This window comes from Diabrotica undecimpunctata, chromosome 9, assembly GCF_040954645.1.
Source record: "Diabrotica undecimpunctata isolate CICGRU chromosome 9, icDiaUnde3, whole genome shotgun sequence".
NCBI lineage: Eukaryota > Metazoa > Arthropoda > Insecta > Coleoptera > Chrysomelidae > Diabrotica > Diabrotica undecimpunctata.
This window is the reverse complement of record NC_092811.1, coordinates 2,026,585-2,044,606: the sequence shown is the minus strand read 5'-3', so window position 1 is coordinate 2,044,606 and position 18,022 is coordinate 2,026,585. Positions and strand designations below refer to the sequence as shown.

Genomic DNA, 18,022 nt, shown 5'->3' with positions numbered 1-18,022 from the left:
ACAAACAAAAATTCCTTGAAGTTGGAAAGAAAATTTTTTAACGACTAAACTCAGATATTCAATCTGACCACAGTCCTTTAGTGGGCGTGTATAAAACCAAGTTAAAGAAAACACGCCGAAAAACTGTACAAAAACATGACAGAAGCAAACTGAAATGTAGTGAACTAAAAGAAATAGTCAGCAAAACAATAAATAGAAAATTCAAAAAAATCGATAATACAACGGAAAGCACAGAAGAGAAGATATAATCCCTTAATAAATCGATAGACAGCATTAAAGATAATTTTAAGAAGAAATAAGAAGGTAAGAATAAGACATGGATGACGACAGAGATTCTGCAGCTGATGGAAAAAAGAAGGAAAAACAAGAACAATAAATCTAAGTATAAAACATTACAACGAGATATACAGAGAAAGATCCGAGAAGCCTGTAACGATATATTTTGCCCACCATAGGGTAAGATTTTAGGGGTAGAAGATTGGGGAGTAGAAACTATGGGCTTGGGGATAGGGTAAGCAAAATAAACGCTACTTGTGCGAACGGCACTCAGGGTTTGTTAGGAGAGCTGGGGTCGTGGATAAGTAAAAAATATCAAGGGGTTTGGATTGGGCAACTACAAAAATATGAAACAAATGATCATGAATCTCTTGGGACAAAATAAAAAGAAACAGGAAACACCTCTAGTAATTTATAAAGAGCGCCACTTCAAGGTGCCTAATTATAACCATTACAACAGCTAGTTGTAACTTGAGATATAATTATTAGAAATGCAAAACATATCTTTTTCTCATTAAACTCAAAAAGGGTTAGTTAAAAAAATAAACAAATGTTAAGAAACAAAATTTAACATTTATTTTTGTGTCTCCACAAACAGTTAAAAAATAGATAACGCAAAAATATTACAACAAATAGTCGTAAAATACAAAAATACAAAAAAGACTTACATGTTTCATCTGTTTACAAATTCTAGGAGTTGGAGATACTATTATAAACTTACAAAATTTACATGTAACTTAACCTTTCTTTTAAAGAAAACAAAACAAATCAATATCAAAAATGCTAAATCGAGCTGTCATAAATTAACATTAAATTTAAAACAAAACTGAACAAATACAATGACAGCTAATAACAAACCATAAAATTTACTACTTTAATTATTACTATTTTTAAATTTTAACGAAAGCAATTATTGTTAAAAGAAAGTCTGTCTTTACTTTAAAATTTAAACACAAATAAGAGTTACCTGGATTTCACAAAAATTACACTTTAAATACCTGAGGCCAGAAATTGGAGATGGACTCTCTGGACACGAACACACGAACAAAAGGGACTGGATCTTACACTGTGAATTGGATCGACCATTTGAGGCCGAAGCCGGCACTGGGCACAAAACTTATTACTCTGCTATTTAAAAATCAGGAACAGGTAAAATTAGACGGCATACACATTATTAACTGCTACTAAAAATTGTTTTACATAACGTAAAACGAAGATTTCCCTGAAAAGGGACAAAAACAGGAAACTACAAATTCAAATTCGACGAGAATTTGGACATAACGCTGGAAACCATAATCACTCTTGACTTGACCGCAGCTCCAGGCTCCAGCGAGAGTGACGAAATTATCTTAAAAAATTGACCGCCTAAGTTGGAATAAACAAAGCACTTAGGGTATAAACAAAACACAACGGAAATTAAGACGTGATTATTAATTTGAAAACGCAATATCGGGCGGTTTGAACAAAGAAATATCGAAGAATTTGCACCTGTGACATAAACAAACAATAAAATGATTTATTATTGACGGCGGCGACGTAAAAAGAACGAAAGATTATTTGGGTTTTAAATTGAAAGATACGAACTAAGAAACATTGAAAAAATTCTCCGTTATTATAATGCATACATAAGGGGATTTCAATTTAACACATATACGAGGGGATTTCAATAAATTTACAAATGCTACAAGCCCAATAGAAAGAACTGGAGAAAAAATGCTAAGACATCGAAATTCTACAAAGTAAACACGACGACTTCAATGTGCAAATGTAAAAACAGAAGAGTAAGTAAACTTGTTAATGACAACGGAGAGGTAATCTTGGACAAAAAGAGTATTGATAATTCCTGGAAAAATTACATACGAAATTTACTTTTTGTTGAGAGGGAGAACCAGTCCCCAATACCTACGGAAACAAGACCACCTATACTAGTGGCAGAAATAGGAGCAGCCATAATACCACTAAAAGAAGGGAGAGCTTCAGGACTAGACGGAGTACAGTCTGAATTTCTTAAACTTCTTGATGATGAATCTGTAAGAATACTATGTAAGCATCAGTTAATAAAATAATTATAGCCAGAATAGTCGACAATATTCGAAACCTCTAGGCACCAAAAGAAGAAGACACTCAGCTTTATTTTTTAATATATACCAGGTGTCTTGTCTAACTGACAAGACGAATCCTCAAGCTCAGTCTTAATAGATCGCACAGTGGAAATTGCTCTATCAGTCTCTAACTAACCTGTCTCACGACGGTCTAAACCTAGCTCACATTCACTTTCTATGGGCGAACAAATTAATGTTTGTTAAATTCTGTTTCACAATGATAGTAGGAGCCGACATCGTAGGATCAAAAAGCGACGTCACTATGAACGCTTTAGTAATTTTCTGACACCTCTTGCTGAAAACTCTCCAAGCCAAAAGGATCGATAGACCATGCTTTCACAGTCCCCAAGCATACTGAACATCAGGATCAAGCCAGCTTTTGCCCTTTTGTTTTATGCGAGGTTTTTGACCTCGCTGAGCTGGTTTTAAGAGCCTTTAAAACATAACAAAACTGCTTCAGCTCCAAAAATATATACATAAAAATAAAAAACAGATTTGGCTACCAAATTTTTTTTAAAAACTAACAAAACTCTACAAAACGACTCAAAAAAACACTTGCAACACCGAATAGACGAACTGGACATATCAGCAAAGGTCACTAGGGATCATAGCACTTTTTTCAGGATTTTCATATGACACAAGTCGCCTCAAGGTATAACAATACGTGTAGGGGACGAGATTGGAGTGTCTGGGAAGCATTGGGACTGGGAGGGTTCGTATCGAGATTCACAAGGTGCCAATTCTTGTTACCCCAAGGATGAAGGTTGATTGTATTTTACGAGCATGTATGTCTCCTCGGGCGGGGATTTCTACTGCTGCGTGCTTTCAGACATATACCACTAAAACGAGACCGTTAATTAGTTCAACAAGAAGATGCTTGAAACCAAGTGAAATATCCTAGAATCCTAGAAAGAGTAACAAGAAAAATCAAGAAGCAACGACATATGAATTAAACGACGCTTCCGCAACTGTAATAGGGTAACGAAAACCAATCCTGGGGCAGGTGTACATCATCATCATCATTTAACCCGGATCTATCCACTGCTGGATATAGGTCTCCCTCAGTCTTTTCCATGTATTTCTGTTTTGTGCTGTTTGCATCCAATTTTTGTCGATCCGTTTTATGTCATCAGACCATCTTGTTGGTGGACGACCTCTACTTCGATGTGCTTCTTGTCTCGGTCTCCACTGTATTATTCGCTGTGTCCATCTGTTATCCGACATTCTAGCTATGTGCCCCGCCCAGTTCCACGTTCCTCTTTCTATGGCATCTGTCACTCCTGTTCTCCGTCTTATTTCCTTGTTCGTGATCCGATCCCTACGGGAAATGCCTAACATCGATCGTTCCATGGCTCTTTGGGTAACACAAATTTTATTTCTTACTTTCTTGGTTAGTGTTAATGTCTCTGCACCATATGTAAGTACTGGCAACACGCACTGATTAAAGACTTTTCTTTTAAGACACATAGGCAGTTCTGATTTAAGAACATAGCTTAGCTTGCCGAATGCCACCCAAGTGAGTCCTATGCGGCGGCTTAGTTCGCACGTTTGATTATCTCTTCCTATGCGTATCTCATGTCCTAAGTACTTATATGAGGTGGTTTCTTCAATATACATGCCATTTACTGAAATCTTTTAGCTTAACACAAGATTTGTCATGATTTGTGTTTTTGTGTGGTTGATTTTTAATCCTACTTGTAGGGAGGCTAGGTATAGTTTCTCCAGTTGCGATACTGCATCATCGATTCTGTCAGCAAAAAGGACAATATCGTCAGCAAACCTCAAATGACTAAGCATTTCTCCATTGACATTAATTCCTTTTTCACTCAGATTTGCGTTCTTAAACATATGCTCTAATAATGTTGTAAACAATTTTGGCGAAATTGTGTCTCCCTGTCGAACTCCCCTTTTTATTTTAAATACGTTGGTCTTTTTATCTGCCAGTTTCACACTTGCTGTCCCATTTCGATATATGTATTTTATCATGTTTATATAGCGATGATCTATACGGCACTCTGTTAAGGCTTTTAACATCTTTTGATGACTTATTGTGTCGAAAGCTTTTTCGTAGTCAACAAATATCATGACTAAAGGCTTGTTATATTCAACACTCTTTTCTATTAAGTTCTTAATTACTTGTAAATGATCATTCGTGCCATATCTTGCTCTAAAACCTGCTTGCTCTCTTGGCTGATAGAAATCCAACTTACTTCCTAGCCTGTTGGTAATAACTACAATACTTGAGAACTTGGTTGAGCAATTCAAATACATGCAATGAAAAGATAATGGCGTAGATTGAAATTGAACATTTTGCAAATGAATATCACCATTACAAATAAAAACGTCTCGATTCAAACGCGATTACGAACACTCTCGATGTTACATATGGAGCATTTGACTTTACAGATAAGAGACTTGGACTTTTAAAACTCTTCTTCTTCCTGATGTGGTTATCCGTGCGATCATCATGACAATCTTTATCTTGTCGGCAAAAGCGCGAAAAAGCTGAACGTATATTTTGAGTTGAACCGGGTTCTGAGATTCTTTAACCAGGATGTTCTTCTTCCTGGAACTGGCTTTCCAAATATTTTTCCTTGCAGTATGGCTTGTATGGCACCTCTAGATTCATTCCGCATAATGTATCCGATGTGTTGTAGCTTTCGAGATTCAATGCTGGTCAGTAGCTTTCGATTCTTCTTAATTCTTCTAAGTACCTGCACATATTGTTCTGAAGCTATTTTCTTGTGGCATTTTAAATTAATTTATATTTAAATGGGAATAAGCCACAATTAAAGGTTAAAATACGTTTATTGACGTTTCAATTTCCACTTTGCAAATAAAAATGACACATTTATAAAAAATACACATTTTTTAAATAAATTATCAAATATTGAATTTTATCCAAATAATACTTTAGTAAGTTTTGACATAAATAGTTTATTTACGAATGTGCCATTAGATAAGACTTTAAATATAATCAAGACAAAATTAGAAAGTGATGATACATTGGCAACTAGAACAAGACTAAATATATCATCTATAATGGAATTAATAACATTATGCACTGATAATACATACTTTCAACTAAATAATGAATTCTATAAACAAAGTTTTGAACTAGCAATGGGCTCTAGTTTATCTCCATTATTAGCCGATATATTTATGGAAGATTTTGAAACAAAAATATTATTTCTAAACAAAATTTAAAACCCTCAGTATGGTGGAGGTATGTAGATGATGTATTCTCAATATGGCCTCATGGATCAGAGTTGTTGGACACATTCCTAAATGATATAAACGATAAAGAAGAGACAATAACATTTACCATGGAAAAGGAATATAATAACACATTACCTTTTCTGGATGTTTTAATCTCTAAGAACGATACTGGATACGAAACTCAGGTGTATAGAAAACCAACACACACCAACAGATATTTAAATTTCAAATCAAATCACAATATTAATATTAAAAAGGGAATTATTAAATCCTTATACGATAGAGCCAAAATTACTTGTTCTAACGAAAATTCGTTCTTGGAGGAAAAACATTTGTTAACATCTGTTTTATTAAAAAATGATTATCCTTTATCGTTTATAAATAAGGAATTTTCAACAATCGATCGAATAGAACAAAACAACTTAGAACGAGATCCTACAGCATATGCAAGGAATAATACGAGGAAAATAACAATACCATACATAAAAGGATTATCGGAAAAGCTTAAAAGGATAGGAAATAAATTCAACATTTCAACAACATTCAAAGCAACAAACACGTTGAGATCCATCTTGTCCAAAACCAAACCTAACAATGAACAAGAAAGGACAAAGAATTGCATTTATAAAATACCTTGTGAATGCGATCAGTTTTATTTAGGTGAAACATCAAGACCATTAAATGTTAGAATAAGTGAACATCAATCCTATATTAAAAATAGAGAATTTGATAGATCTCAAATTTGTAAACACGCATGGGATAATGAACATAGGGTTCAATGGAATGATTCAAATATAGTCCTAAAAGAAACGGATGGTAAAAAGAGAAAAATCAAAGAAGCGGCTCTAATTATGCTAAATGAGACCAATTGTGTCGCGAATTCCTCGGCAGAATGTAGTAGGATCTGGTTACCCATATTGAAAGAGGAAGTTATTAAAAGGAAAATACCAGTATTGGTAAGTCAGTAACATATAGAGAATATATCATTTATGTTTTTTTAAATAACAAACATATAAAATCGGAATTTGGTGTTTATTGAAGGTAAACTAAATGCACGATCAAATACTTACCATGTCGGGATAGTATTATGAGGTTTTTTTCCTGGTTTTTCCCTCATAATTTACTATGGAATCACTAACAGGAGAATTTTACTGTCATCATGGCACGTATTTGTCTTTTTAAAGACGAATTACATGTTATGATCTTTTCTGACGGATATTCTCAAGTTAAAGTTGATTTCATGTAATCGAATGAACTATCTTATAAGTAAAGTCGTCCCAGGAACGCAACTCAACAATATTGGCAATATCATTTTAAAGTCGTCTACTTTAAAATGTATAAGGTATGTCTGAATTGTCAATATAGATGAGACAGATAAAATTTAAATTATTAGAAGAATTTTTCACTAAGTAACAAAAAACAAAATTTGTTTAATTTACTAATGTTTGTATTTTGAGAACGATTTCCGAAGTGGAAATTGAAACGTCAATAAACGTATTTTAACCTTTAATTGTGGGGTATTCCCATTTAAATATAAATTAATTTACCTGCACATATCTGCGTTCAATTGCAGCATTTTTACTTTTATACCAAGAGAGAGATTTAAAACTGATACCATTAATAAAACAGAAGCCTTTAAAAGTGGTCTTACCAACTAATTCTCGACGAAATTTTCTGAACGTGCCATACGAGTATTGAGGAAATCCTCAGACAGCTAAACTAAGATCGAGAACTCCCGAATATTTTCAAAATCAATAAGGTTAACTTCGGTCATAAAATATTAGGTAAGAAATATTACTTTCCTCTTCTAATTATCCAAGGTAAAGCTGAAGGAAAAAAGATGGATAGGCCGTAACTCTCCTGGTTACGAAATATACGACATTGACAATGATTAGGGATCAGTTCAATGTTATTCTCATGGAGATAGCCCATGCCTGAAAACAGGCATCAAAGAAAAAAAAAAAACAATGATATCATAAACACATGTTGGATAGACTACGTAAAGGATGAGTGTAATTTGGGAATAATGAAATAGTGACATTAAAATATCCACATTTAAAAGGAAGAAAGCATTTTTACAATACAGAACACAACAGGCATACCGCCGCTATAAACGAATCAAAAATAAAACGAATACTTTAGTTAGACAAATAAAAATGTAACACTGGCAAAGTACGGAAAGCTCGAAACTGAAGTGGAAGATTAAGTGAATAGACGAAACAGAGCCACAGCCTGCCTGAATTAAACAATATGGAGAAATGAAAGTATCGGAAAACCACTGCATTAAAGACTCATGGAGTATCTCTAGAAATCGCCATGGCTTATAGAAATGACAATCAACAACTTACTAATCATGATTCTCGGATGCCAAGATTCGGCAGGGGAAGAAACAATAGTAACGACAGGGCTTCCCAGGCCGTTAGCCAGCGAAATCCCTGTTCACTTAATATAACCAAATCCATCTGCAAAATCGCTACATGGAACGTAAGAAGTATGTATGAACCTGGGAAATGTCCAAAATAATTATAATGCTGCAGATATTGACAACCCACGGAAAAATGAACTTAATTCAGATTTATGCGTCAACTGCTGACAAAAATGGAGAAGAAATAGAAAACTTTTATAGCGAACTTAAAAAAAACATTACACCTCACAGCATCTAGAGATATAACAGTGATCATGGGTGATTTCAATGCAAAAATTGGCGAAGGAAAGTGATACCCTAATGTAGGACCATATGGGCTTGGTGAACGAAACGACAGAGTAGATCGCCTAATAGAATTTTGCCAGGAGGATAATATTATAGCCGCAAATACATTTTTTAAATTACCCAAGCGACGCCTTTATACATGGAAATCGCCAGCTGACAAAGACAACAAAATCGCCAGAAATCAAATTGACTACATCCTAATAAAACATAGATATCGAAACTCAATTCAGGCAGTAAAGGCATATCCAGGAGCAGACGTATCCCCTGATCACAGTCTTCTTATTGCTAGGTTTCAACTTCAACTAAAAAAGACGCAAAAAGCCGCAACAACAATAAAATTAACATATAGAAACTAAAGTCAGAAGAAACAAAAGAAAATCTGAAACACGAAATCAACACAAATCTAGATAGAAACCCAAGAAATAATTGCAACGTAGAGCAGCAGTGGCAATTCTTCAAAACCTCTATATTGGAGCCAAGTAAGAAAGTACTTACAACAACCAAATGTAAGAAAAAAGAGTGTATGACCGAGGAAATTCTAGAGTTGATGAATGAAAGGAGAAAAAACAAAACAATTACTACGATACGCTATAAACAGCTTCAAAACCAAATAAGAAGAAAAATTAGGGAGGCTAAAGAAACCTACTTCTCTGAAAAATGTAAAGAAATAGAAGAACTGCAAAACAGATATGACAACTTTAATCTACATAAAAAAGTCAAAGAACTAGCCGGAGTAGGAAGTAGAAGAACCTCGAATATATTGCTCGACAAAAATGGGAATATTACATTGAGGAACATTTCATGACCAGAGAGAAGCTAGTACATCTGTAGATAGCCAAACGGGAGATGTACGCCCAGAGATAGCCAAATCAGAGGTTAGTCAGGCATGGAACTCAATGAAAACCAATAAATCTGCTGGTCCAGATGAATTACCAAGCGAGCTATTAAAGTTGGTCAACGAGAAAAACCTAGACATCAGCATTTGTGTGTTTGCCAAAGAAAATGAATGCCAAAGACTGCAGTGACTATCGAACCATAAGGTTAATGTCACATACCTTGAAAATTCTGTTGAAAATTATCCACGCCAGAATTCACTCTAAACTGGAGCTGGATATTAGTGACACACAATATGGGTTCCGCAATGGTATGGGTACCAGAGAGGCACTATTCTTCTTCAACGTGCTGACGCAGAGATGTTTGGATGTTAACCGTCCTCTTTACGTCTGTTTTATAGACTACAATAAAGCGTTTGATAAAGTAAAACATGACCGACTCATGGATTTTCTAAAAAATAAAAACCTGGATGAAAGAGATTTAAGGCTAATAACAAATCTTTATTACAATCAGCGAGAAATAGTACGAATTGAAAAAGAGACATCTGAAGAAATGGGAATAAAAAGGGGAGTCAGGCAAGGCTGCATACTATCACCTCTATTATTTAACGCTTATTCTGAAGAGGTAATTCGAGAAACTCTGGAAGATGAAACAGTCGGCATAAGAGTAAATGGAGTCTTAGTTAACAACATCAGATACAGTAATAATAGCTGATAGTTTAAAAGACCTGGAAAGACTCATAAGTAAAATAGCAGTGTGTAGTAGGGAGTACGGTTTCTCGCTCAATATCAAAAGTTTATGAAAATTTGTAAAAACAACCGTAATACTAACGAAATCTTGATAGTAGAGGGCCAGCAGATCGAAAGAGTAAAACAGTACACTTACCTAGCAACACTTATAACAGAAAATAATGACTACACTGCAGAAATCAAAGTCAGAATCGAAAAAGCACGTTCTAATTTTATGAAAATGAAAAAGGTCCTATATGGCAAAGATTTAACATTAGCCCTTGAAGTACGCCTAACAAAATGTTACGTATACAGTGTACTATACTATGGAGTGGAATCATGGACGTTAAATCTAGACACAATGAGACGACTTAATGCCTTTAAAATGTGGACCTATAGAAGAATTATGAGGGTTTCCTGGGTAGATAGAGTTACGAACAATGAAGTACTGAGAAAAATAGGTAAAGAGAAGGAAGTTGAACTTACAATTAAAGAAAGAAAGCTACAGTATCTCGGACATGTGATGCGGGGCGAGAAGTATGGCATCCTGTAACTCATAATGCAAGGAAAGATAGATGGCAAACATTAAAATAGCTATGATGATTGCCAACCTCCGTAGCGGAGATGGCACCTGAAGAAGAAGAAGAAGGAAGGAAACGAAAGGCAGAATTTATAAAAGGTTTTTCAAAGACCTGTGTCACAGGACAAAGGACACAGGACAATAGGACAAAAAAGTTGTTAGAAACAGCAGAGATGAAAACACTTAGAAAAATTGATGGTAAGACACTATGGAACAGAGCTAGAAGCACAGATATACGATGTAGATGCAAGGTGGAGAACATCAAGAACTGGGTAAGAAATAGAAGAGTAGAATGGAACGATCATATAAGCCAAATGAAAACAAATAGAGTAGTAAAGACGGCAACGAAAACGTTGGAACGACAACTTACTGGAGGCACATTGAAAAACAGACAGAGTCATGTCTATATAAAAAGAAGAAGAAGAAAAGGAAGAATGCAATAGTAACATTGGCAGAATACAAAATATAGAATATTTAGAATAGTCCGATAAAGATAGAATGTAGAAGACCTAGAAAGAGATGGAATGACAATATTTCAATAGAATACGACGATTAGATAAAAGGAAAACAAGAAGAAGATTATTTATACTCGGATTCGTAGAATTTATTTATTTTTTTTTTTACATTCAGTAATAAATTCTTTATCAATTACTCGTATTTGTTACTTACCACGTAATATGTTTTGGTTAATAGAAAAATATGTTTTTTCTTATAAAAGAACTTTAAACAATTTTATTATGATTAAACACCCACTGTTTATTATTGATATCGCACCAAACTAATCCAGATCACAGAAATACAACATTTAAGATTACCAAACAATTATTATTGTTGATGCATGTGGCTTATCAGATTAAATTTAATGGGAAATGCACAACGCATAAAACTGCATACACGCTTGCCCACACATTATTTTAACAAACTAATCAACGTATTATTAACGACTACTTTGATTATATTATGCAGCTAGTAATACTTGAGCAACAATTACTCTTGTGAAAATAATAAGGCAATTTGCAAGGGCATTTAATGTCTCGTTGAATATCAACTGCATTTAATAGACTGGATCACTATGATTATTTGATATTTATATGTATGCATGGGATGACAAATCGTATAATGCATTTCTAGACGATGCGATGGCAACAAACCGAATTGGAAAAACAATAGCAAAAGAGATTATAAAATAAAAATCTTCGAAGCGATAAAAAAACTTCTTCTTCTTTAAGTGCCATTTGCTTCCAGAATGTAGAAGTTTATCTGCTATTTATTCTCAACTGTCCTTCTCTATGGGGTTGGTAATTAATACCATAAAAAAAACGTTATAGATTAGAATAAAATAGAGATATTCTTTATTGTCACTGAAAATTGTAGTTTACTTGTAGAAAAGTTTACAAAAAGTCAAAAAATAATAATAACAATTTAAATTTACTAAAATTACATAAATTGTCAATACCACAAAATAAAAGATAATAAAATATACAATCCATTGCAAAATTTAACTAAATTGCAAATTGCATAATAAAATCTTACGAACTAGTTTACGAATAAATTTAAGTTGCTGTATGTGATACCCAAATATAAGTATAGATAAAAATAAATTAGTTGCTTGTACCTGTAATTTCTTAGTTATTCGTTAAGAAACTCTTTCACCGAATAATATATGGTCTTTCAGATAGATAGGATTTTGTCAATTTACGGAACTTAAAAGAGCGTAGGCGCAAAATTTCGGGCAAATGCTTTTTAAATGCATTCATTTTTTTTTCTAATCCGTTTTTAGGGACTTTCGGCCATCGGTGACAATGTAATATTTTATTCTGCGTTTAAATTTTTCAAAAATACTTATTAGTTTTCTCAGGATTCGAAAAAAATGAATGCATTTAAAAAGCATTGGCCCGAAATTTTGCGCCTACACTCTTAAGGAAAGAAGTTGTAGATTTAAGTTGCAAAGAGAGATGGTTGTATAATTTTTTTGCGAAATATAATATATATCTTTACTAACTCAGCGGACGGGATCAGTAAATTCACATCAAAGCTGGAATTTCTGGTGGAGTAGTCATGATTAGGTCTTGCTGGAAAAAGATGTAGGTGTTTACGAATTAAGCAAACAGTTTCTAGAATATATAAAGAGGGAAGAGTTAAAACCCCGTGATTTTTGAAGTAGTTTTTGTGTTATTTTACTGAGGCCAAAAAGATACCGTATTGCTCTTTTTTGTAATTTAAAAATAACATCAGATTGGGCAGCTGTACTAGAACACCAAAAAAGGAAGGCCATATCGAAGATGAGACTCGAACAAAGAAAAATATATTATTTTGGAAGATGCTAAATTGATTTCCTTCAAAACAGATCTTATTGCATAGCAGGCTGAAGCTAGTTTCTTACTTAACAAATCGATATGAAGGGACCATTTAAGGTTGCTATCTATAAAAATACCAAGAAATTTTATAGAATCAACGATACTGATCTGACTGATATTAAGAAGAGCTTGAAGAAGACGTTGAAGAGCTCCTTTATAGGATAATGCTACTGTCTTATCCACGTTAAAAGAGAGTAAATTAGAGTTGGGCCAGGTTTTTATTTTAAGTAGACCAGAAGTTATAATTGCATGAATAGTTGCAGTATTAGAGATCCTCAAGGTAATATTGTTTACTTTGTATTCCAGTTCTTCCTTTGGCAGAATTTTCCAAATTTTTATTGACGGTTGTAAAATGAAAGTATTTACTTCGTTGCAGCAATCGTTGATGTACCTGCTAATTCATCTGTTGTGTCTTTATTTTGCCGTGTAAACACATTTCGACATAATGTCAGGACATTGATTAATTCCACTAAAGAGAATTCAATTTTTCTCAGAAATAAACTTCGAATCTTGATAGTTGCGTTTCGTTCGGTTTACTATCGAATACGTAGAATCAATTGCGGGGAGGATTGTATTTGTAACAATATAATTCATGAAAATTTATTTTATGAACTAGATCTAATGTATTTTTATTATTATAAGCAGAACTATATGATATTGTTGCAATGTAAAGCGACAGCCAGTAAACATATTTTCTTATCCGCCGCCAATGATCGAATTCAAAATTTCCTAGAGTTCATGATTGACACGTGATTTCGGGTATTTTCGATCAGTTTGGACGCGTGATTTTGGATAACTAATTTCATTTTTTGTTTGCTAGAGTATAATCCGTGTAGTGTTAAAAATTTATAACTCGAATTCATTTTAGTTAATTTAAAGTTAACCCCTTGGTTAACTGTTAACTTGGTTAAAGAATTCTGAATGCATTGTTGAGACTAGATAGATAGGTCGCACCTGGGTTAAAAAATAATGGCACTTAACTCTGTTGTGTTCAATATTTCAATGTCTTATCGTCCACTATTCTAACAATAGCACGTAGATATATTTCAAACCCTCAATAACCGTAGAAATACGCATGCTCAAAAAAAAAAGAAGCAAGCACAGACACTAAAATATGCATAACAAATTAAATTTCTCTTCCGAGAAGTTACTCTATGTAACTTTTGAAATAGAGTATAGTTGAAATACTAAACACAACAGAGTTAAGTGCCATTATTTTTAACCCTGTAGCGGCCTGCCTATCTAGTCTCAACAATGCATTCAGAATTGTTTAGTACCCACTACAATTATTCTAAAAATTGATCATTTGCTCTAACTAATTGTTTTCTATTCCTCAAGTAAGATTGGAACCAATTCAAAGAAATACCTCGAATTCCGTAGAAGTTTAGTTTTTTTATCAAAATGTCATGATTTACACAATAAAAAGCTTTGGGATAGTCACAAAAAACAGTGGCAGTCTAAAGAATATTGTTTAGTGCTTGATAAACCTCATGTAGTATAGAAAACATAGCATCGCTGATACATTTATTAGATAAAAAGCCGAACTGACTTGTTTTCAATGAGAAAGGACATAAGTCGAGCTTTTATAAGTCTCTCAATCATTTTGGATAGGACCGGTAGTAAGGCAATAGGTCTATAATCGCAGACTTTAGATTTTTCACCACACTTATGAAGAGAAATAATAATGGCTGTCTTTAGGCACTCTAGAAATTTACCTTTTTCAAAGGAATTTGGTAACTTGGTAAGGGGTGAGAAATCTGAGACAATATAATCAATTATGGTAGATGCTGTTTTAGTAATTCTTGTAGAAGAATTAACGTGCATTGTGAAATCATACGATTTGAATATATTGACCAAGAATAATTGGGTAGAACAAGCAACAGCGTAATTAATAGTCAAGTCACCGCTTGAATCTTTCTGCTTTTATCGGACAGGTCGTTAGTTTTTAGTAGAGACTTACAAGCCCATCACAATCTTAATGTTATTGTCAATGGAATCAATCAGTAAACCGCTCAAAAATATATAAACCTGGATAGAGAAATAAATTACCAACTAGACCACTCAAAGGAAATCCAGAGAAAAATTATTTAAATCGCCAGAGCAAAATTCATGATTTGGTTCACAATTTGGTTTTGCAACCCAAAATTGGCCTTATCAATATTACCAAAAAAATTAAATTGTATATGGTCCCTGATTCTGTATGGATGCGAAACATGGACACTTAAACAAGGCGACATTAGCACTTAAAAAGCATTTAAAATGTGGTTGTACAGTGTTGCACATAAGTTAGACCACAAGCACAACTAACGTAAAAGGATGAATACTCGCTCAAGTTTGTTTTAAATAGTAAAACAATCTTCTTTAGTTTATTAATACAATTTTCCCAAATAAAAAACATACCCAACTAATTTCTTATTTGTACTTGATAAAAAATAGATGTTTTAACATACACCAATAATGTATGATGAATGTCGACATTCACCGGTGAATATTAGAAAATATGATATTTAACCGATAATTCGAACATACTTCAAGCGACTTGGTGAATGGTCACACCGAAACTAAGAAAACTTCATAATCGAAGTCATGTGGAGGAAAAAGAGAGCTACGCCGACCAACCACTAGATGGTTCGATGTTATCAAGAAAATAACAAGCAAAAAATGAAGACTCATGGAGATGTATACCTAGAGAAAGTGTACCTATATTAAAAGAGGTATCAGGACAAGAAAAAAGCAAAAAACCCTGTTATACATGGACACAAATGGAGGAAGCGTATGTCCAAAGATGAAATGAGGAAAGTACGGAATAAAAAGAAGAAGAACGTAATAAAATATCCAAAATAAACTTTCTTGTTACTAATTTTTCTGAGACACTGTACGAAAAAGAATTTATGATCCGACTTGTATGTTTATAATTGTAGTATATTCTGGAAAATTGTTCAAATCCATAGTAGCAAATCCATTTTAAGTAGGTTTGAGATCGCTATTGCACGACTTCCAGTATAGCAACTGCATTTTTTAATATTTTGAACCGATTTTCCTAAACAATTCAAAAGTAAACAAGTACAATATTAATCAAATTACGTAGCTACCAATTGTTTTTATTATTATTTAGGTCAAGTTGTAAGATAGTAAACAAAGGATAATAAAAATGACCCATTAAATTATTATTTAATATAAAATTAGATTATAATATATGAACCGAAATGAATATACTGTTTGATGAGTGTCTCTAATATAACGAGGCTTGAGAGAAAAGTTGAAAAGAAAGGAAAAAAGAGAAATCAAAAACAATAAACAATCACGTCATTAATGAGTCCTACCGTCATAATCCAATCGAGATTTTCAAAAGGATTAGAATAGAAAAATATGTGGGGAAAAAGTAATGTGGCAGGAACAATGAATAGTGAATGGAAAATACATAAAGGTACAAAAAAAAGACGGTTGAGACAAGGAGAAAACATGGAAGCTAAAAATACTGCATACTAGTACACCTAATGAAGAGAAGTATTGAAACTACTACTTGTTATAGAGTATTAAAGGAAACAACAGAAAAACTCAAAATCTACAAGGAAACTAAGTTCCTGTAGCTGACTGTATACCATGTATCACAAAAAATTTATTAAAATCCTTTATAAAAGGTATATAATTAAAAAACACACTCGGAAATGTACTGGGAACGAGGGAAGCCCTGTTCGCTGTGAATGTACTTGTGCAAAGGTACATAGATGTTAATCAGCCAGTATATACGTGTTTCTTGGATTACAACAAAAGCCTTCGATAAGGTCAGACATAACCGTCTTATCGAATTATTTGAAAAGAAAAACTTAGATATGAGAGACATCAGGGTCGCTGTGGTAAAAGAGAACAATGTCTTTTCAAATGAAATACATATTGAGAGGGGCGTCAGGCAGAGCTGTGTCCTGTCTTCAACTTTGTTCAATTTGTATTCAGAGGAAATAATCCAGGACGCACTAGAAGAACTAACTATGGGAATACAAGTAAATGGCCGACCAATCAATAATAAACGGTTTGCCTACGACACTATTTTATTGACGGAATGTCTTGAAGATTTACAACAAATGGTTGACAGAGTGGTAGAAGTCAGTGAAGAAATCCGACTGTCCCTAAACACAAAAAAGACACAATTTATGGTAATTACAAAAGCCCAACAGCGCCAAGAAAACATAACAATACATGGAGAACAAATTAAAAAAGTTCAAAAATATAAATATCTGGGTACAATAATTAACAAAAATAATGAGTACACAGAAGAGATTAAGGCAAGAATAGGACAGGCAAGAAATTCTTTCAACAAACTGAAAAAAGTACTCCGCAGCAGGGACATTTCAATTCCTTTAAAGAAAAGACTTCTGAGATGCTACGTGTTCTCCGTATTATTTTATGGGTTGGGGGCTTGGACATTAAAGAAAGATTTTTCGGTCAGATTAGAAGCCTTCGAGTTATGGGCCTACTGAAGGATATTAAGAATAAGTTGGGTGGATAGAGTCACGAATGTCGAGGTGTTGAGAAGAATGGGAAAAGATAAAGAGGTTTTAAATACAATTAAAGTCAGAAAACTGCAATATCTGGGACATGTCATGAGGGGCGAGCGTTATAACTTGCTGCAATTAATAATGCAAGGAAGAATACAAGGTAGAAGGAGTCGCGGAAGAAGACGCATCTCCTGGTTAAACAATTTATTTGAGAGCTTGGTTTAACTGTACTTCTGCTGACCTCTTTAGAGCAGCGGTATCGAAAGTGCGAATTGCCATGATGATTGCCAACCTTCTTAGAGGAGATGGTATATGAAGAAGAAGACTCGGGCTATATCACAACAACAAAACGTTTTCGGAATCCATATTCCATCATCAGTTTTTTTTTAAATCAAATATCCAGCTTCGAAGTGCAACTTTTAGTGGCTAAGTGCATGTACTGAGGAGCCAAGTTGACCATACCGTTAAATTAAAATCTACAAGGAAACTAAGTTCCTGTTGCTGGCTGTATACCATGAATCACAAAAAATTTATTAAAATCCTTTAATCCTTTAAAATAAAAGGTTGTTATCATCAAGTCCTCGTAGACACTTTGTCTCAGGACCAGTAACTTCATGTAGAGTCGTACGTTGCCATGTTATCAAATCCACTGGTAACTTTAACATCCTAATATATAAGACTAAATAATGTAAACCAAATTGTAACCTATAACTTTCAACG

At 33.7% G+C, this 18,022-nt stretch overlaps 1 protein-coding gene across 2 annotated transcripts in view; it reads right to left on the bottom strand.

The window, feature by feature from the left end:
- The window catches only part of LOC140449392 (proton-coupled amino acid transporter-like protein acs), a 74,388-nt gene that overhangs the window by 50,530 nt on the left and 5,836 nt on the right, over positions 1–18,022 (bottom strand). The window contains exon 1 of one of the 2 annotated variants that reach the window (XM_072542547.1): positions 11,119–11,275. The exons of the other annotated variant lie outside the window; for it this stretch is intronic. The gene's annotated coding sequence lies outside the window, so the exon portion shown is untranslated. Of the gene's footprint in view, positions 1–11,118; positions 11,276–18,022 lie in introns of those variants that run through there. 2 annotated transcript variants of the gene reach the window in all.